Genomic DNA, 22,500 nt, shown 5'->3' on the forward strand with positions numbered 1-22,500 from the left:
GGATCACAATGGAGGCGAAGAGGGGCCATTAGCGCAAGTGTCTGCGCTAATAGCGGCACGCCATGTAATGAGGGCCATTTGTCAGCTGAGGGTCCTGCAGGTGACGCCATAACACCATCACCCAGTCCATAAAACCGCTCCTGGAGTCACTTTGAAGTCGGGATGTTCTCGGTGGCGGGAACGCGGGAAACATGTCGAGTCGGGGACAGAAATGAAGAAGTACGAAGAAAAGTGTTCTTTTTAAAAAAAAAATTTATGAATTTATTAATCAATCAACAAAACAATACACAACAATACCACAATAATGCAATCCAATTCCAAACCCAAACCGGTCCCAGCAACATTAAGAACAACAATAAACAGAGCAATTGAGAGCAATTGAGGACACACAAACATGACACGGAACAATCCAAATGTAGTGAAACAAAAATGAACATTATCGACAACAGCATCAATATTAGTAACAATTTCAAAATAGCAGCGATTAAAAAATCCTCATTGATATTATCATTAAAAACATTAATAAAATTTTTTTTGAAAGAATAGTGTCACAGTGGCTTACACTTGCATCACATCTCATAAGCTTGACAACACACTGTGTCCAATATTTTCCACAAAGATATAATAAGTCATATTTTGGTTCATTTAATAGTTGAAACAAATTTAAATAATGGATCCCATATTCCAATATATGACTCATTATTATCTAAACTAAATGCAGTTTGTTCTACAGATATCATCTCCATAGCTTGTGTGTACCAGTCAGTATGAGTTGGACTATCAACAGCTATCCATTTTTTAAATATTACCCTTTTTGTTATTATGCATATTGAAAGAAAAGCATTTTTACTCTTTGATGACACGTTACTAAATTGATTGAGATCCCCAAGAATACAAGTTTGCAGTGTCATTGGGGTGTTTATATTAAGGAATGTGATTGCTTCTTTTGTTGTTTTCAACCATAACTCTTTTATTTTCTGACATTCCCACAATAAATGAACAACAGTTGCCTCGGCTGCCCGACACTTCATACATAACTTGCTATCTACTTCACCAATTTTAACCAGCTGAGGAGATGTAAAATACAATCTATTCAATATCTTAAAATGAGTCAGCTTATCTTTAATGCTTCTAAAGGGCTTATTGGCATTTTCCAAATATCATTCCATGATATGTCTCTTTCATCTAAAATGTTTAAGTCCATCATCCATTTCCGAACACATGCATCATTTGCATTTCTAGTGTGGTGTTCATTTATTATTCCATAAAATAGTTTAATAAATTTCTTAATTGTATCTTGATTAAAAAGTGCATCTTCCAGTTCATGGCTATTTAAAGGCCTACTGAAATGAATTTTGTTTATTTAAACGGGGATAGCAGATCTATTCTATGTGTCATACTTGATCATTTCGCGATATTGCCATATTTTTGCTGAAAGGATTTAGTATAGAACAACGACGATAAAGATTGCAACTTTTGGTATCTGATAAAAAAAAGGCTTGCCCCTACCGGAAGTAGCGTGACGTAGTCAGTTGAACATATACGCAAAGTTCCCTATTGTTTACAATGATGGCCGCATGAAGTGAGAGAGATTCGGACCGAGAAAGCGACAATTTCCCCATTAATTTGAGCGAGGATGAAAGATTTGTGGATGAGTAAAGTGCAAGTGAAGGACTAGTGGGGAGTTGAAGCTATTCAGATAGGGAAGATGCTGTGAGAGCCGGGGGTGACCTGATATTCAGCTGGGAATGACTACAACAGTAAATAAACACAAGACATATATATACTCTATTAGCCACAACACAACCAGGCTTATATTTAACATGCCACAAATGAATCCTGCATAAAAACACCTGCGTGTTTGTTATGCTAGCTCCTAGCTCCTCTGCTAGCTCCTAGCTCCATAGAACACGCCAATACAATTCAAACACCTGATCAACACACACAATCACTCAGCCCAAAAGACCGTTCACCTAAGCCAAGGTTCATAAAGCTTATATATTTTTAAAAAGTTACGTACGTGAGGCGCACGTACGGTACGGTACGTGTTATGCTAGCTCCTAGCTCCTATGCTAGCTCCTAGCTCCATAGAACACGCCAATACAATTCAAACACCTGATCAACACACACAATCACTCAGCCCAAAAGACCGTTCACCTAACCCAAGGTTCATAAAGCTTATATATTTTTAAAAAGTTACGTACGTGACGTGCACGTACGGTACGGTACGTGTTATGCTAGCTCCTAGCTCCTATGCTAGCTCCTAGCTCCATAGAACACGCCAATACAATTCAAACACCTGATCAACACACACAATCACTCAGCCCAAAAGACCGTTCACCTAACCCAAGGTTCATAAAGCTTATATATTTTTAAAAAGTTACGTACGTGACGCGCACGTACGGTACGGTACGTGTTATGCTAGCTCCTAGCTCCTATGCTAGCTCCTAGCTCCATAGAACACGCCAATACAATTCAAACACCTGATCAACACACACAATCACTCAGCCCAAAAGACCGTTCACCTAACCCAAGGTTCATAAAGCTTATATATTTTAAAAAAGTTACGTACATACGCAAAAAAAAGTTGCGCACATACGGTCAAGCGATCAAATGTTTAGAAGCCAAAGCTGCATACTCACAGTAGCACGTCTGCGTCTTTGTCATCCAAATCAAAGTAATCCTGGTAAGAGTCTGTGTTGTCCCAGTTCTCTACAGGCGTCTGTGTATCGAAGTCAAAGGTCCTCCTGGTTAGAGTCTCTGTTATCCGAGTTCTTCCATCTTGACTGCATCTTTCGGGAATGTAAACAAAGAAGCGCCGGCTGTGTACTGTTGTTGCTGACTACGTTCGAAAAATACGTCCATTTCTCACCGACAACTTTCTTCTTTGCTTGCTCAGCTTCCTTCTTCATAATGCAATGAACATGATTGAAACAGATTCACGAACACAGATGTCCAGAATACTGTGGAATTATGAAATGAAAACAGAGCTTTTTCGTATTGGCTTCAATGTGGAAGGCATACCCGTGTTCGCCGGTCTACGTCACGCGCATACGTCATCCTCAGAGGCGTTTCGAACCGGAAGTTTAGCGGCAAATTTAAAATGTCACTTTATAAGTTAACCCGGCCGTATTGGCATGTGTTATAATGTTAAGATTTCATCATTGATATATAAACTATCAGACTGCGTGGTCGGTAGTAGTGGGTTTCAGTAGGCCTTTAAGGACATACTTTCAGAGGATATGCATTTATTTACAGCGTGTTTTGAAGAGATAAAATGTAAAAAATTATTTCTGGGTACATTATATTGATCAACTAAATCATTGAACGGTTTAAAGAGTTTTTATTAAAGGCCTACTGAAACCCACTACTACCGACCACGCAGTCTGATAGTTTATATATCAATGATGAAATCTTAACATTGCTTATCATGCCAATTTGGCCGGGTTAACTTATAAAGTGCAATTTTAAATTTCCTGCGAAACTTCCGGTTGAAAACGTTTATGTATGATGACGTATGCGCGTGACGTCAATAGTTAAACGGAAGTATTCGGACACCATTGAATCCAATACAAAAAAGCTCTGTTTTCATCTCAAAATTCCACAGTATTCTGGACATCTGTGTTGGTGAATCTTTTGCAATTTGTTTAATGAACAATGAAGACTGCAAAGAAGAAAGTTGTAGGTGGGATCGGTGTATTAGCGGCTGGCTGTAGCAACACAACCAGGAGGACTTTAACTTGGATAGCAGACGCGCTAGCCGACGCTAGCCGCCGACCGCACGGATGATCGGGTGAAGTCCTTCGTCCTTCCGTCGATCGCTGGATTGCAGGTGAGCACGGGTGTTAATGAGCAGATGAGGGCTGGCTGGCGTAGGTGGAGCACTAATGTTTTTATCATAGCTCTGTGAGGTCCCGTTGCTAAGTTAGCTTCAATGGCGTCGTTAGCAACAGCATTGTTAAGCTTCGCCAAGCTGGAAAGCATTAACCGTGTAGTTACAGGTCCATGGTTTAATAGTATTGTTGATTTTCTGTCTATCCTTCCAGTCAGGGGTTTATTTATTTTGTATATATCTGCATTTGAGCCCAATGCTATCACGTTAGCTCCGTAGCTAAAGTGTTTCGCTGTTGTATTGTCGTGGAGATAAAAGTCACTGTGAATGTCCATTTCGCGTTCTTGACTCTCATTTTCAAGAGGATATAGTATCCGAGGTGGTTTAAAATACAAATCCGTGATCCACAATAGAAAAAGGAGAAAGTGTGGAATCCAATGAACCCTTGTACCTAAGTTACGGTCAGAGCGAAAAAAGATACGTCCTGCACTGCAATCTAGTCCTTCACTCTCACGTACCTCATCCACGAATCTTTCATCCTCGCTCAAATTAATGGGGTAATCGTCGCTTTCTCGGTCCGAATATCTCTCGCTGCTGGTGTAAACAATGGGAAAATGTGAGCAGCCCTTCCTCCGGTGTCGTCACGCTACTTCCGGTATAGGCAAGGCTTTTTTTTATCAGCGACCAAAAGTTGCGAACTTTATCGTCGTTGTTCTCTACTAAATCCTTTCAGCAAAAATATGACAATATCGCGAAATGATCAAGTATGACACAGAATGGATCTGCTATCCTCGTTTAAATTTTAAAAAATTAATTTCAGTAGGTCTTTAATGATATGATGAGGTTTAGTAATACCTTTGTCTTTCCATGTTGTCCATTTAACCACATTTTTATTAATGATAATATTAGGATTGTACCAAAGCGGTTGATTTACAGATGTCATTGGGTTGATTCCTAGTATTTTCTGGCACAGTTTTAGAATGTTAAAGGTGGCTTCTATTGGGCTCTGCCTCAATTCATTAGGTGTTTTTTTTATATAATATAAGCTCTCCACATCAATGTCCAAATTCATTAACATATTTTTTTCTATGTTGATCCAGTCCTTATCTGCAGAAGAATGGAATAAGTGGCTTGCTTGTTCACAACCGAAGGAGATATAATAATGTAAGAAGTTTGGTAATTGTAGTCCTCTTTTATCTTTTTATCTTTTGTGTTTGTTAAGTATGAACATCTGGCCTTCTTTCCACACCATATAAAATGTGACATCATTGTATGTATTTTCTTAAACCAACTTTTATTAATTAGGACAGGCATCATTTTCAGTATATAATTAACTGCTGGCAGTATACTCATTTTTACTATGTTCACCCGACCCCAAAGTGATATTTGGAGACGTGACCAGCGTTCCATTTTGGATTCTATCTTATTTTTTAAATGTTTAAGATTTAGATCTCTACTTGCATAAAGGTTTGGTGTAATATGTAGTCCTAGATATATGATTTCTGCCTTTTTCCATTTAATTTTGGAGTTCTGAACTTGTGATTTCTTACAGTGTTTATTAAGTGGTAATATTTCACATTTGTCCCAATTGACTTTATCCCCTGATAAACAGCCATATTCAGTGATGACATTATTGATATAGTGAAGAGAGGAGTTAACATGTGACAGGTAGAGAATTATGTCGTCACAATACATCGATAGCTTATTATACTGAGAGCCAATTTTTATACCATGAATATTATTTTCACTTCTTATTTTTGCAGCTAAGGGTTCAATAACCAAATTAAATAATAATCCAGATGCAGGACATCCCTGTTTTACGCTTCTTTTTAACGAAAAAGGTTCTGAAATATGATTATTGGTTTTGACTGATGCCATGGGTCTTGTATAAAGCATCTTAATCCATTGTATAAAATGATCTCCAAATCCAAATTTACGTAATGTGCAAAACATAAATGACCAATTTATGCGGTCGAAAGCCTTCTCCGCATCAACAGTACATACTGCTGTGGGATATGGGAGACTTCTAGCATAGTAAAAAGTGTTCTGATGAAAGATGGGATTCACAAGTTTGATGACTTCCTGTTTCCTGCTTGTTTTTAGCGGCATGATCGTTAGCATTCTAGTATTAGCATGCTAGCTTTTCTGCTAATTTTGCAAGTGTACACCTCACTGTCATATATGTTGTTATTTGACCAATGATACCTGTTAGCATGCTAATGTTAGTACGCTAGGTTTTTTTCAGCTAATTTTATAGGTATAAACATCAGTCACATCTCGCCACTTGATAAATGCTAATGTTAGCAGGCTAGCATTACAAACACATTTTTCAGTCAAATATTTTGGTATTTGACGTATATTACAATTAGCATTCTAGTATAAGCATGCTAGCTTGTTTTGATAATTTTGCAGGTATACACTTCAGTGTCAAATATTTTGTTACTTGACGAATGACATGCTAACGTTAGTATGCTAGCTTTTTTTAGCCAATTTTGTCGGTACACACCTCAGTCATATTTTGGTACTTGATGCATGCTATTGTTAGCAGACTAACATTTTAAACTATTTTTTCAGGTACACACCTCAGAGTGAAATATTTTGGTATTTGACGTATATTACAATTAGCATTCTAGTATGAGCATGCTAGCTTTTGTTGATAATTTTGCAGGTATACACTTCAGTGTCAAATATTTTGTCACTTGAAGAGTGATACCTGTTAGCATGCTAATGTTAGTATGCTAGCTTTTTTTAGCCAATTTTGTCGGCATACACCTCAGTCATATTTGGGTACTTGATACATGCTATTGTTCGCAGACTGGCATTTTAAACTATTTTTTCACGTACACACCTTGAAGTAATGTATTTTGGTACTTGACTCATATTACAATTAGCATTCTAGTATTAGCATTCTACCTTTTTTTCTAATTTCGCAGGCACACACCTCAATGTCAAATATGTTATTTGACGAATGATACCTGTTAGCATGCTAATGTTAGTATGCTAGGTTTTGTTCTGCTAATTTTGTAGGTATAAGCATCAGTCACATCAAGGCACTTGATCAATGCTAATGTTAGCAGGCTAGCATTACAAACACATTTTTCAGGTACACACCTCAGAGTAAAATATTTTGGTATTTGACGTATATTACAATTAGCATTCTAGTATAGCATACTAGCTTTTTTTGTAAATTTTGCAGGTATACACTTCAGTGTCAAATATTTTGTTACTTGACGAATGACACCTGTTAGCATGCTAACGTTAGTATGCTAGCTTTTTTTAGCCAATTTTGTCGGTATACACCTCAGTCATATTTTGGTACTTGATGCACGCTATTGTTAGCAGGCTAGCATTTTAAATAAAAATATTTCAGGTACACACCTTGAAGTAATGTATTTTGGTACTTGACGCATATTCTTGTATTAGCATTCTACCTTTTTTTCTAATTTTGCAGGCACACACCTCAATGTCTTAATATGCTATTTGACGAATGATACCTGTTAGCATGCAAATGTTAGTATGCTAGATTTTGTTCTGCTAATTTCGTAGGTATAAGCATCAGTCACATCTCGGCACTTCATTAATGCTAATGTTAGCAGGCTAGCATTACAAACACATTTTTCAGGTACACACCTCAGAGTAAAATATTTTGGTATTTGACGTATATTACAATTAGCATTATAGTATAAGCATACTAGTTTTTTTTGTTAAAGTTTGCAGGTATACACTTTAGTGTCAAATATTTTGTTACTTGACGAATGACACCTGTTAGCATGCTAACGTTAGTATGGTAGCTTTTTTTAGCCAATCTTGTCGATACACACCTCAGTCATACTTTGCTACTTGATGCATGCTATTGTTAGCAGACTAGCATTTTAAACAATTTTTTCAGGTACACACCTTGAAGTAATGTATTTTGGTACTTGACGCATATTACAATTAGCATTCTAGTATTAGCATTCTACCTTTTTTTCAAATTTTGCAGGCACACACCTCAATGTCAAATATTTTGTTACTAGATGGATGATACCTATTAGCATGCTAAAGTTAGTACGCTAGCTTTTTTTCAACTAATCTGTAGGTGTACACCTCCGTCATATTTTGGTTCTTGATGTATGCTATTGCTAGCTGGCTAGCATTTTAACCACATTTTTCAGGTACAAACTTTGAAGTAATATACTTTAGTATTTGACACATTTACAAGTAGCATTCTAGTGTTAGCATGCTAGCTTTTTTGCTTATGAAGGTATACAACTCAGCGACAAATAGTTTGTTACTTGACAAATGACACCTATTATAATGCTAACGTTAGTATGCTAGCTTTTTTCAGCTAATTTTGTAAGTATACACCTCAGTCAAATGGTGGTACATGATGTATGCTATTGTTTGCAGGCCAGCATTTTAAACACATTTTTCAGGTACACACCTTGAAGTATTATATTTTGGTAGTTGACAAATATTACAATTAGCAATCTAGTATTAGCATTCCAACTTTTTTGCTAATTTTGCAGGCATACACCTCAGTGTCAAATATTGTGTCACTTGACAAATGATACTGTTACCATTCTAAATACACTTCAGGCATATTTTAGTAGTTGATGCTTGCTATTGTTAGCAGGCTAGCATTTTAAACACATTTTTCAGGTAAACACCTCAGAGTAATATCTTTTGGTACTTTACGCATATTAGCATTCTAGTATCAGCATGCTAGCTTTTTTGCTTATATTGCCAGCATACACCTCAGCGTCAAATATTTTGTTACTTGACGAATAATACCCGTTAGCATGCTAACGTTAGTACGCTAGCTTTTTTTCAGCTTTGATTGAGTGAGACTTTTATTAGTAGATTGCACAGTAGAGTACATATTCCGTACAATTGACCACTAAATGGTAAGACCCGAATACGTTTTTCAACTTGTTTAAGTCGGGGTCCACGCTAATCAATTCATGGTAAATCATTTTGTAGGCATAAACGTAAATCATATTTTGGTACTTGATGCACGCTAATGTCAGCAGGCAAGCATTATAAACAACTTTTTCAGGTACACACCTCAGAGTAATATATTTTGGTACTTGATGCATGTTACAGTTAGCATTTTAGCCTTAGCATGCTAGCTTTTTTTAGCTAATTTAGCAGGTATACACCTCAGTGTCATATATTTTAGTATTTCACTAATGCTAACTGTAACCATGCTACTGTTAGCATGTTAGCATATTACTCTTAGGATGATAGCTTTTTTTTTAGTTTATTTTCCTCATTTTTTGTTAGTTGACACTATTTTGGCCAGCATTTCATTAGCATTTCAGTTTAGCTTTGACTCTTTGACGTCTTACACACATGTAAGGGGTATGTGTGCTATGGCTATGAGTTGTTTTTTCCCTTGGCCTCAGTCTGAACCCACTCTCCAGGGGCCCAGGCTTAGAACGATTTTTTTTTTTTTTACCTCCCCCCATTGTTTATCTATATCTCATCTTTTTTGTAAGGGGCGCCGGAAGTTGGCAGACCCGTCAGCGATCCTGTTCTGTCTCCCTGTAATGTTTGATCCTGTTCTGTCTCCCTGTAATCTTTGTTTGATCTTGAATGGGATTGTGCTGAAAATTGTAATTTCCCCGGGATTAATAAAGTATTTCTGATTCTGATTCTGATTTTAGCATTTTCTACCTATTGTACTGTTTTTTTGAAGGTGAAAACCACCAAAATGGCCCCTGCATCATTTGATTTGTCCGTCTGTGGCCCTCAGCAGAAAATGTTTGAGCACCCCTGTTTTATAATCTCAATTTTTGTGGCCCCTAAACATGATTTTGGACTGTGAGTCTTGACTATTTCTTAGGTATCACGCTGACTTCAGCATAGTTAGTTGTGTAATACAATCGCTTGCGGCTTGTAACCGCATTTAGAAAGTCGTAATCAGTGTTTAATGCTCTGGCTATAATAAATATTCCATTCATGATTAATCATTCCCACTTTGCGGAAATGTATACACCACAACCAGGCCCGGAACCAATCAACAAACAAGGGGTTACTTTATTACTCTTGGCGACCAGAAATATATTTGGCTGTGGACAAAACCAACAACAATGCAGTTCAAGTATGTTTATAATTAGATATTAGGAAATTGTGTTTTATTCATATTTGACACGCTAAGTAAAGGTTTGTGTGTACTGTGAATGATGATTAATAAACTAAAAGTACATTGATAACTACAATTCGATTTAGTCCAATATTTTCAATAGTCATGTGTTCCTATTGCAGATTATGTCCAAAGTTTATATGAACAGCTAAAACAATATGTTGCTCTGCTCTTCAACATTAATTGAAAAAGTAAACAACACAACAAATGGGCAAAAACATAATTTGTACCTTCTTTAAACTTAAAGGGGAACTGCACTTTTTATGGAATTTTGTTCACAACTCACAATACATTTTTCTTTTTTCATGCATTATAAATAAAAAAAATATGGCAAGTAAGAGGTGGCTAACAACGCAGCTAATGGAAGTTCACTCTTGCGCCCACATAGCCCTTTAAAAAAACACCCAAAAAAGTATTAGCCATATTGTTATTATAAGCGCTAACGCAGACAGACTATTTTTTAGCTGCTTTTTCTTTAGAGCTTATGCTGCCATATTGACGTATTAAGCTGCTGCATCGCCACTGAGGTGGTGAAAGTTAATTCTAGATTATAAACCTTGCCTCTCACCTGGATAGTAGAAGGTTGTGGACATAAACCAAAAAGCCGGTCAACTTTGACATTCAACTTTGACCCAAAAATGGCGTGAAAGACACAAACAGCTGCTCGTTTGCGGCACTTTTTTTAACCCTTCGTGTGGATTATGATGAATTCTTCATCTAAACGGGAAGATATAAACATCCCATCAGTCGACATCCCAGTAAACGCAGACATTGTACAGTTAGTGATTGTTTTGTTATGTTTGTAGTTTAGCACTTAGCAATACTGCTACATGATGCTTACTGTTTCACAAAAAAAATATATATATATATATATACTGTATATATATATATATATATATATATATATATATATATATATATTTATAATATGATATTATATATCAAATATATATATATATATATATTTTAATATATATATATATATACATATATATTTTGTTTTTTTATGTTTTTTGTGAAACAGTAAGCTTACTGTTTCACAAAATATATATATGTATATATATATATATATATTATTGTTTCACAAAAAAAATATATATATATACAGTATATATATATATACTTTGTCCCAAAGTACACTAAAATGCGCAAAATACGTAAATATTACATGTTATTATGAATATTACTACATTACATATATACTTATAGTGTGAATCCAAAAGTGATGATGGAGGTTTTTGGAAAAAGAAAAGTTGTCTTACACATGATTGTGAATGATAGGAAAATTCCAAAAAAAACTGCAGTTCCCCTTTAAATATTACGTTTTTAAAATGAACAATTTTTAGCTTCTGAATGACGACGCTACTAAACTGAAGATGATGTTGAGGTGCAATTTTATTCATGAGGTAATTCAGTCCAAAGTGGAACAACCTTCTACAGAGCACGACGACCATCTGAAGAAATTTTATTTTTTTTGAGGAAGCGTTACGGAAGTTGTTGCTGAGAAAGGTTTTTGTTTTTCTGTGCAGTGTCCTACGTGTATCCCAGCTTCCAAGGTCTGACGGCAGACAACGACACCGAGCGTCTGGGTTTGGACTTCCAGAGGATGTTGAGGATCAACCACATGCTCTACGTCGCCGCTCGGTCAGTCCGTGTCCCAGCATGCAACACTGTAACGAACACGGTATCTGTTAACCGCCATCTTCACGCAATGTTTGTATGGCCAAACATTGCGTGTAACAATTTAGTCCAAACAAAGAATCAACACATCTATTGAATATATCTGCAAAATAATCCATCAAGGAAAGTTGCAAGTTGTAGCACTACTGAATTCAAGAAAGAACTTGTAGCATAATATAAATGTGTAAAAAGAGATTAAATGTTCATTTATACATTTTATTTATTATTTGTTTGTATTTCGCTGCTTGCCCCTATAATTTTTATAAAAAATATTTATATATATATATATGTATATATGTATATATATGTCTGTATATATATAATGTGCATATATATATATATATATATATATATATATATATATATATATATATATATATATATATGTATGTGTGTGTGTGTGTGTGTGTGTGAGTACATGTGTATATATGTATATATATATATTTTTATATATGTATATATATATATTTTTTGTGTATGTATATATATACTGTATATACATATGTGTATATATATATATATACATGTGTATATATATATATATATATATATACATATGTGTGTATATATATATATATACACGTATATATACAGTCGTGGTCAAAAGTTTACATACACTTGTAAAGAACATAATGTCTTGAGTTTCCAATAAATTCTACAACTCTTATTTTTTGTGATAGAGTGATTGGAGCACATTCTTGTTGGTCACAAAAAACATTCATGAAGTTTGGTTCTTTTATGAATTTATTATGGGTCTACTGAAAATGTGACCAAATCTGCTGGGTCAAAAGTATACATACAGCAATGTTAATATTTGGTTACATGTCCCTTGGCAAGTTTCACTGCAATAAGGCGCTTTTGGTAGCCATCCACAAGCTTCTGGTTGAATTTTTGACCACTCCTCTTGACAAAATTGGTGCAGTTCAGCTAAATTTGTTGGTTTTCTGACATGGACTTGTTTCTTGAGCATTGTCCACACGTTTGAGTAAGGACTTTGGGAAGGCCATTCTAAAACCTTAATTCTAGCCTGATTTACCCATTCCTTTTCCACTTTTGACGTGTGTTTGGGGTCATTGTCCGTTTGGAACACCCAACTGCGCCCAAGACCCAACCTTCGGGCTGAGGGTTTTAGGTTGTCCTGAAGAATTTGGAGGTAATCCTCCTTTTTCATTGTCCCATTTACTCTCTGTAAAGCACCAGTTCCATTGGCAGCAAAACAGGCCCAGAGCATAATACTACCACCACCATGCTTGACAGTAGGAATGGTGTTCCTGGGAATAAAGGCCTCACCTTTTATCCTCCAAAAATATTGCTGGGTATTGTGGCCAAACAGCAACATTTTAGTTTTATCTGACCACAAAACTTTCCTCCAGAAGGTCTTATCTTTGTCCATGTGATGTCAGAATAATGATGTCAAAAATAAGAGTTGTAAAAATTATTGGAAACTCAAGACAGCCATGACATTATGTTCTTTACAAGTGTATGTAAACTTTTGACCATGACTATTATAGACAAAAAAATTTGCAGCACAAACGAATAAGCCAATTTTGGGGTGATTTTGGCAAGGTGGGGGGGGCTCTATGATGTATGTATTTTAGAATAACTTAAAAACCGCACAAAGGAAGCAGAAAGGTAGCACAAATGAATGGCAGTGTTATTTTAATATATGCAATGATAAGGGGGCCAACTTCACACTGATAGACAAAGTATATACTTTTTTTCAAACTCCAAATTAAACCTACGACACTCTCCCTCCCCCCAGGTCTTCAAACGTCCCCAATTTCTCCTTTTTCTTTTATGAAGAAAAAAATGTCCCTGAGTTATAAAAAAAAAAAAAAAGTATGTATAGTGTGATTGCCAGAAGCTAGGCACCTGAAACTACCAAGCTGAGACAGAGTGATCGCAAAAGCCAAAATAATTCTGCATCGAGTTTGACAGCGATCGGTCATGCTGGCATCGATTGGTTGAGTCTGTGGCAGACGAGTTGCTGTCAATCAATGGAATCTATTGATATTTTACAGACTATTTTTTTTATCCTAACAAAAATGTGTCCCTTGACGGCTCCGTACAGAATGCCTACTTTAGTTTCTAAATACGGGCTGACTCCGTTTTGTTTTGTTTGCTACTAATAATACCAATGGTCAGGAGGATGCTACAAGCTAGCGTATAAAATTGTCCTATTTTTACGGCTATTAGACTTGCCGCTTCATTTTGTCCACATGGATCAGTGGTTCTTAAAAAGTGTGGTACACAGGACGTAGTTTGGGTAAATCCTTCTGTATGTATATAATCATTTTTTACCTCTGAATCCCTTTAAAAATGCTTTCAAAAACCGCCAACAATACTGAATGTACATCCTGTTGCCTGTATTATTATTATAGAGGTTTATTTGAAATAGGGACAGATACAAAAACATAGACATCTGAAACAGTTATCCGATGCATGCATCACAGTATTTGTAGCCAAAGCTAATTTACAACACTTGTCCCCAACAACAACAACAGCACAGATCCAACATCATTAAAATAGGAAAATAAAAAATAGAATGAGTTGATAATAATGATAATAGTAATAACACAGACAAAGTGCAAACTAGATAAAAGCCAATAATAATAATAACACAGACAAAGTGCAGACTAGATAAAAACCAATTAGTAAAAATTAGTAAAAAGTAAACATGGGAACACGATTGTTGCTCAACTAGCCATAATTTTGTTTGTTTTTTCTATAATAACCAAGCTGTAGCGACATTGTTGTTGTAAGAGCGAACACTGAGGAAATATTTTTCTAGCGTACTAACACATCGGCGTGCTACGGTATTAGCCGTAAAAGCTAGCTATGGAAAGAGGTAAGCTAGCTTCTACGTCAGCACGAATTGCATTTGAGTTTGTAATACACAACACAATGTGATAGGACACCAATCTGTACTGACTGAAAAACATGAACAATCATATTACAGTATCTGTAAAGTATAATTTTATGTTTTATTTGTACACAGCTACCTCAACAGCATATGTACTGTAGTTGTAATAACGCGCAAGACGCGCTGCGTGTGTCATGATCGATATTATAGTTTCCTTACTCGATGGACAGTTATCTATTTGGTCCAGCTGGCCAGGGACGTTTTTTTCCGGTTTATTTTGGTAAGCACTCTATTTATGTCAAAATAGCATGGCTTCAAGATCCAAATTTACAGCTTTGAGTCACTTTCACCTCACACTCTCGGCTTCCGTCTGATCCAACGTCTCGCTCTTCCTTCGTGCTAGCTTCTAGAAGCAGCAGTTAATCCTCCGTATATTCAGCTTCAAAAAGATAAGGTTGTGAATCCTCATTTGTCCAAAAATAGTCGTCTTCGTTCTCTGTTAACAAGGATGCCATGATTACAAATCAGTCCTGTTTGATTCCGGAAGTAGGAACACACATGCTGCCAGAAGTTGGAAGTGCGATGCTATGGAAACAGAAATACATTTGCAGAGGAATAAGTTCCGGCAATGACTAAAATGCCCAAAATACAGTAACTATTGAACATATTACATATATACTTGCAGTGTGTATATAAAACATATTACATATTGTTGTGAAGGTGTCTGTTACTACATTACATATATACTTGCAGTGTGTATATAAAACATATTACATATTGTTGTGAAGGTGTCTGTTACTACATTATATATATACTTGCAGTGTGTATATAAAACATATTACATATTGTTATGAAGGTGTCCGTTACTACATTATATATATACTTGCAGTGTGTATATAAAACATATTACATATTGTTATGAAGGTGTCCGTTACTACATTATATATATACTTGCAGTGTGTATATAAAACATATTACATATTCTTATGAAGGTGTGTTACTACATTATATATATACTTGCAGTGTGTATAAAACATATTACATATTGTTATGAAGGTGTCTGTTACTACATTATATATATACTTGCAGTGTGTATATAAAACATATTACATATTGTTATGAAGGTGTGTTACTACATTATATATATACTTGCAGTGTGTATATAAAACATATTACATATTGTTATGAAGGTGTCTGTTACTACATTATATATATACTTGCAGTGTGTATATAAAACATATTACATATTGTTATGAAGGTGTCTGATACTACATTATATATATACTTGCAGTGTGTATATAAAACATTACATATTGTTAAGGTGTGTTACTACATTATATATATATACTTGCAGTGTGTATATAGAACATATTACATATTGTTATGAAGGTGTCAGTTACTACATTTTATATATATACTTGCAGTGTGTATACAAAACATATTACATATTGTTATGAAGGTGTCTGTTACTACATTACATATATACTTGCAGTGTGTATACAAAACATATTACATATTGTTATGAAGGTGTCTGTTACTACATTATATATATACTTGCAGTGTGTATACAAAACATATTACATATTGTTATGAAGGTGTCAGTTACTACATACTTGCAGTGTGTATATAAAACAAATTACATATTGTTATGAAGGTGTGTTACTACATTATATATATACTTGCAGTGTGTATATAAAACATATTACATATTGTTATGAAGGTGTCTGTTACTACACTACATATATACTTGCAGTGTGTATACAAAACATATTACATATTGTTATGAAGGTGTCTGTTACTACATTATATATATACTTGCAGTGTGTATACAAAACATATTACATATTGTTATGAAGGTGTCAGTTACTACATTATATATATACTTGCAGTGTGTATATAAAACCTATTACATATTGTTATGAAGGTGTGTTACTACATTATATATATACTTGCAGTGTGTATATAGAACATATTACATATTGTTATGAAGGTGTCTGTTTCTACATTATATACATATATATACTTGCAGTGTGTATATAAAACCTATTACATATTGTTATGAAGGTGTCTGTTACTACATTATATATATACTTGCAGTGTGTATATAAAACATATTACATATTGTTATGAAGGTGTGTTACTACATTATATATATACTTGAAGTGTGTATATAAAACATATTACATATTGTTATGAAGGTGTCTGTTACTACTTTATATATATACTTGCAGTGTGTATATGAAACCTATTACATATTGTTATGAAGGTGTCTGTTACTACATTATATATATACTTGCAGTGTGTATATAAAACATTACATATTGTTGTGAAGGTGTCAGTTACTACATTTTATATATATACTTGCAGTGTGTATATAAAATGTTGATGGAGGGTTTTGAAGTTGTTTTCGAGACTTTAAATCAGGGGTGTGAAACGTACGGATCAGGCCCACGAACAGGTTTTAACCGGCCCGCGGGATGAGTTTGCTGGTATAAAAAATTAACCTTAAATTTTTGACTGAAAGAAACTGCTGTTCTAAATGTGTCCACTAGATGTCGCAATAGCAATTCTGTGTATCTTTGTAGATGATGCTACATATGTACAAAATAAACCAGTACATCAGTCGAGGAAAATGATCAAACTACATAAATAACACACTGTAATTTGATTTTGATATCATTTTTTTATCTTGATAGATTGAAAATTGACTGATGAACATTATCACATAATTTATTCAGAAAATATAAATAATGACAAATAAAGTATATGTATTAATAACTGCAGCATGTAAGTGTAAAAAAAACAACAAGATTATGATTTGTACAATTTCAGTATGTGCTTGTTCTATTTTTAAAGAAAGAAAATAAGAAGTTGTCTTTATTTTTAAGTTATCGTGCCGTGATTTTACCAGTCCGGCCCACTTGGGAGTAGATTTTTCTCCATCTGGCCCCCGATCTAAAATGAGTTTGACACTCATGCTTTTGGCTACAATGGTGACATCCATTAGTCGCATCTTCCAAGCGTTTTTTATCATCTTTAAACTCGAAAAAAAAAAAAAAAAGACGTGTGTTCTTGTCTCTCGTAATGATTGTGAACGATCGGCAAAATTACCCCCAAAAAGTGCAGTTCCCTCTTAAGTCACAGCTGAGACAAAATACAGGATAAATGAATACAAATCTTAGAAGTATCAAATACCTACTTTGTCATTTGCATGAAAATAATGGCGGTAGAAAGTGTTCCAGAGGGTTGAGTTACACTCTGCCTCCACTTTTCTCTTTTTTGACAGAGACAATGAGGGTGCCAAAGAACCATGTGTTCGAAAGAGAAAACGTTTACGTTTCATTTTGGGTGGAGGCGGAGGAGTGGCAGCCCACCTTTTACCTCCCTGCTTGGCACTCAGCATCACAGGTTGGAATTGGGGGTTAAATCACCAAAATGATTCCCGAGCGCGGCCACAGCTGCTGCTCACTGCTCCCCTCACCTCCCAGGGGGGTGAACAAGGGAATGGGTCAAGTGCAGAGAGTAATTTCACCACACCTAGTGTGTGTGTGACTATCAGTGGTACTTTAACTTTAACTTAACTTTACCTCTTGCTTGGCCTCGCTATCAAGCGTTTACTCGCCTAAAAGAATTGCTATTGCGACCTCCAGTGGACACATTTGAAACAGCCGTTTCTGTCATTAAAAGTTGCAGCTCATTTTTTTTAACCCGACCCGCGGGCCTTACGTACGCTTGACACCCCAGCGCTAAACTAACTGTTTGCACCTTTTCTTCCAGAGATCACGTGTTCGCCATCAACCTGGCCTCGTCTTCGGAGCGCATCATCCCGCAGCAGGTAGGGGGCGCTGGTCGTCAATTAATTCGGGATTCGCCTTTGACCCGCGGTTCTGACGGACTTTTAGGCTGGAACGTTTGCTTCCTTTTCAAGTGTTTTCCAATCCCACATCCAAGCCGCTCCGCGAGTGCAACGCCGCTGCCTCCGTTCCGAGCCTCATTTGTCAAACTTAATTGGACGTCAATAAATGCGGCGAGCTCGCCGCCAGCCCCTCTTTGTGTGGAGCGGCGGCGTCAAAGATGGACGCCGCTGCCTCTAAGGCGCCCTGGCTGAAAACTCGGCGGCGTTAATCCGTCTCTTTCCCCTACTACGAAGTGTTAGCGTTGTGCTTTTTTGCTGGCAGTCTGACAGTGACATTCCACAAATCTAATTGTCATCACGCCGTCGTTGCCACGCTGACGTTTGGTCATTTCGTTTCAGAAACTGACGTGGAAGACGAAGGACGTGGAAAAATGCACCGTGAGAGGGAAGAACAGCGTGAGTGTGACGCGCGTGCGGCAGGGCGTCTGGTGTGCGCTAACGTGGCGTCTTTTTTCCCCCCCCCGGCAGGATGAATGTTACAACTACATCAAAGTGTTGGTGCCTCGCAACGACGAGACGCTGTTTGCGTGCGGCACCAACGCCTTCAACCCCGCCTGTCGCAACTACAAGGTGGGACACGCCCCTTTTTTTTTGCCTCGACCAGGTTTCAAAGAGAGAACGATGACTTTTGACTTTTGTTCCTTTGAGCTAATCAGTGCTGCTGTTGTTGTGGTCGCCACGGCGACGTGTTGTCTCATCAGATGTCAACGCTGGAGCAGGACGGCGAGGAGCTGCTGGGTCAGGCTCGCTGTCCCTTCGAGTCGCATCAGTCCAACGTCGGGCTTTTTGCAGGTCGGCGTCTGGCGGTGTTTGCATGAGTGTGTGTGTGTGTAATACTTGATGCTTGCTGCAGGGGGCGACTTCTACTCGGCCACCATGACAGACTTCCTGGCGAGCGACGCTGTGATTTACCGCAGCCTAGGCGAAAGTCGCCCCGTGCTGCGGACGGTCAAATACGACTCCAAATGGCTGCGAGGTGAGCGCCTCATCGTCGCCATGGTAACGGGTAGCACGTTGGCGTCAACCGGCGTTTATCAAATATTTGGCCCCTCCCCTAACAAGGGCAAACCAACTCTGTGCCGCAACTATAAATAGTAAAAAAAAAAAAATGTGTGTGTGTGTATATATATATATATATACATATATATATTTTTTTTTGTTGTTGTTGTTGTATATATGTATATGTGTATATGTATATATATATATATATATACTGTATGTGTTTATATATATATATATATATATATATATATATATATAATGTGTGTATATATATATATATAAAATGTGTGTATATATATATAATATATATATATATGTGTGTATATATATATATAATGTGTGTATATATATATATATATAATGTGTGTATATATATATATATAATATATATATATATATATATATATATATAATGTGTGTATATATATATATATATATATATGTGTGTGTATATATATATATGTGTGTACGTGTATGAATATATGTGTGTATGAATTTATATATATGAATATACAGTATGTGTATATATATATATGGATATATATGAATATATATATATATATGTGTGTATATACTGTATATATGTGTATATATATATACATATATACACTGTATATATATATATATGTGTATGCGTATGAATATATATATATATATATATAAATATACAGCATGTGTATATATATATGGATGTATATGAATATATATATATATATATATACACAGTATGTGTGTATATATATGAATATATATATATATATATATATATATATATATATATATATATATGTGTGTGTGTATATATGTATATTTACTGTATATATGTATATGTATATATATATATGTATATACACTACCGTTCAAAAGTTTGGTGTCACATTGAAATGTCCTTATTTTCAATGAAGATAACTTTAAACTAGTCTTAACTTTAAAGAAATACACTCTATACATTGCTAATGTGGTAAATGACTATTCTAGCTGCAAATGTCTGGTTTTTGGTGCAATATCTACATAGGTGTATAGAGGCCCATTTCCAGCAACTATCACTCCAGTGTTCTAATGGTACAATGTGTTTGCTCATTGGCTTAGAAGGATAATTGATGATTAGAAAACCCTTGTGCAATCATGTTCACACATCTGAAAACAGTTTAGCTCGTTACAGAAGCTACAAAACTGACCTTCCTTTGAGCAGATTGAGTTTCTGGAGCATCACATTTGTGGGGTCAATTAAACGCTCAAAATGGCCAGAAAAAGAGAACTTTCATCGGAAACTCGACAAGTCTATTCTTGTTCTTAGAAATGAAGGCTATTCCACAAAATTGTTTGGGTGACCCCAAACTTTTGAACGGTAGTGTATATACAGTATATATGTATGTGTATGAATATATATATATATATGAATATACAATATGTGTGTATATATATATATATATATATATATATATATATATATATATATATATATGAATATATATATATATATATATATGAATATATATATATATATATATATATATATATATGAATATACAGTATGTGTATATATATGAATATATGTGTATGTGTGTATATATATATATATATATATATATATATATATTACAAGCTATAACAGACTGAACATCACATGACTTCAGCTACTCCCCGCACCAGACGCTGTCGACAATGTAATGAGAAGTATAAACGATAAAACATTGAATATTAAGAGTACGTGAATATTCAACTCCTAACTTGTTTACTTCCCTGACGACCTCCTTAAAGTTTTGTAATCAGTCAGACATGCGCCAAACATGAGATAAGTGTGGAGAGAGTGTTTTGCATATCACCCATCATGCACTGCAGTGAATTTATAGATGTCATTTTAAATTATGTATAGTTATTGCACATGTTTTATAATATCCACAAGTTCAATGAGCAGGAAGTGTGTTATGTGTGTTGACTTTAGTGGTGGTTATGGTTAATTTACACCATGACTGGGGAAGGTTGTTTGGATTGGGTCGTATAAATTGATGCTGTGCTTAAGTCACTTTTTAATGAAATACAGTCAATGACCATCAATTCTACCTTCCTCCACAAGAGTGCGGCAATATCTCTTTATTTCTGTCCACGGGTGACTAAATTTAGGCAAAAACACTCCGCGGGCTAATGTTGTTAAAAGTTGTGATGTTCCGGGGGGCTGTAGTTTGGACACCCCTGGCCTAAGTATTCATTAAAAACAAGCCAGAGGTTTTATTTACCAAGTATCTTTCATATTTTTGGCCACTGTAACATTACACACATTTTGAACAGTAACACTGTGTTTGAATATTTAATTATTTGGCGTACCACAGTTTGCTTATTTTTGGGGGGCTGTACATCCGTTTTTTGTTTGGTAAAAAAAAATGTTCTGTACCCTCAGAGCCTCACTTCCTGCACGCCATCGAGTACGGGAACTTTGTCTACTTCTTCTTCAGCGAGATGGCGGTGGAGTACACCTCCCTGGGCAAGGTGAGACGCCGGGCCGAACACGCCTGCCCTCTCGCCACCGTTTAAAAACCCCTCTCCGGCACCCTCCCCTCCAGGTGGTTTTCTCTCGCGTGGCCCGGGTGTGCAAGAACGACAACGGCGGCTCGCCGCGGGTGCTGGAGCGCTATTGGACGTCCTTTCTCAAAGCCCGACTCAATTGCTCCGTGCCCGGCGACTCCTTCTTCTACTTCGACGTGCTGCAGTCGCTCACCAGCGTGCTGCAGATCAACCGCCGGCCGGCCGTGCTTGGCGTCTTCACCACGCAGGCCAACAGGTGGGTTCCGACGGCGCTCGCCCGGTTCCCCCGCCTTACGCCTCAGTCTCGCTCGCCTCCCCTACAGCATCACCGGCTCCGCCGTGTGCACCTTCTACATGGACGACATCGAGAAAGCCTTTAGCGGAAAGTTCAAAGAGCAGAAGAACAGCGAGGCGGCGTGGACGCCCGTGCCTGACGAGCAGGTGCCCAAACCCAGGTCGGACTCCTGAACCAACTGTAATGAAAGACCAAAGCCACCTTTGACCTCCTCTATCTTTGGTGCCGCAGGCCCGGCTGCTGCGCCGGTGAGGGCCCCGCC

General features: G+C 36.4%; 1 pseudogene; it reads left to right on the top strand.

The window, feature by feature from the left end:
• The window catches only part of LOC133636085 (semaphorin-6D-like), a 151,126-nt pseudogene that overhangs the window by 88,386 nt on the left and 40,240 nt on the right, over positions 1–22,500 (top strand).

This window comes from Entelurus aequoreus, linkage group LG20 (assembly GCF_033978785.1).
Source record: "Entelurus aequoreus isolate RoL-2023_Sb linkage group LG20, RoL_Eaeq_v1.1, whole genome shotgun sequence".
NCBI classification, from domain to species: domain Eukaryota; kingdom Metazoa; phylum Chordata; class Actinopteri; order Syngnathiformes; family Syngnathidae; genus Entelurus; species Entelurus aequoreus.